This window comes from Nicotiana attenuata, chromosome 8 (assembly GCF_001879085.1).
Source record: "Nicotiana attenuata strain UT chromosome 8, NIATTr2, whole genome shotgun sequence".
In the NCBI taxonomy this organism is placed as follows: Eukaryota; Viridiplantae; Streptophyta; class Magnoliopsida; order Solanales; family Solanaceae; genus Nicotiana; species Nicotiana attenuata.
Window position 1 is genome coordinate 30,119,111 of NC_031996.1, and position 975 is coordinate 30,120,085.

At 39.5% G+C, this 975-nt stretch overlaps 1 protein-coding gene across 3 annotated transcripts in view; it reads left to right on the top strand.

Moving 5' to 3' along the window:
• LOC109231157 (protein DETOXIFICATION 45, chloroplastic-like) overlaps nucleotides 556-975 on the top strand; it is an 8,628-nt gene continuing 8,208 nt past the window's right edge. For 2 of the 3 annotated variants that reach the window (XM_019396727.1, XM_019396724.1), the window contains exon 1: nucleotides 556-757. The gene's annotated coding sequence lies outside the window, so the exon portion shown is untranslated. Of the gene's footprint in view, nucleotides 758-876; nucleotides 950-975 lie in introns of those variants that run through there. The other variant, XM_019396726.1, reaches the window with a different exon arrangement.

A 975-nucleotide genomic window follows, 5' to 3' on the forward strand; every position in this document is an offset into this window, starting at 1 on the left:
GTGATAATATGGCTGATTTGTTCACAAAATCTCTACCGACGTCAACCTTCAAGAAGCTAATACACAAGATTGGAATGCGAAGGCTCAAGGATGTGAAATGATGCTCTCTTCAGGGGGAGTTTAATGCGCGTTGCACTCTTTTTTCCTTACAAGGTTTTGTCCCACTAGGTTTTCCTTGCAAGGTTTTTAACGAGACAACCAAAAGGCGTATTATTAGATATGTGTACTCTTTTTCCTTTTCTAGAATTTTTTTCCCATTGGGTTTTATTTTAGTTAAGGTTTTAACGAGGCACATTACTTATTGAGTAGACATTTCAGGGGGAGTGTTATGAATATAATTCTATTTAGAGTGAATGTCTATCTTGTAGAGAGTTTTACTTTGTGACTAAGTCATTTTCCCCCTATAAATATAGGGGTCTTATCCCATTGTAAATCATCCCAAAATTCAATAAAAATTAATTCCCTCTGTCTCTTTCTTTGTAATACTCTTCTTTCTTTTATTGTTTTATAACAAGTAGTAATATTTTATACTTGAGTGTATTATGCTTCTACGAGGTTTCAGAAGGTAAGAGGTTTCCCAATATATCGACAAGGCAGTTAGAAAGCGGTAGGGGAATATTATGGCTACCTAGTACCTAGGCAAACTTGATTTTGCCGCCTCTTCTTCTTCTTCTGTGCCACGTGTGCCACGGTATCCGCCTTCATTGTCTCGTCTTCCGGCGGCGCCCCATCTCGCAACCGGCCGCCGACACACCTGGTATCAGTACTCAATTTCACCGTACTACTACTATTTCTGTTGGTTACTGCCATCCTTAACCATAACGGAATCACTACTTACTATTCCACTCACACTCGACTCTTTCTTCATACTGCCGTCTAGCTTTTATTATGGAGTATGAGCATAGCTGGGGGTGGTAGAATTAGAATTAGTACGAGTTTTTGTTGAGGGGTCGGTTCGCCTTTTGTTTCTCTGTT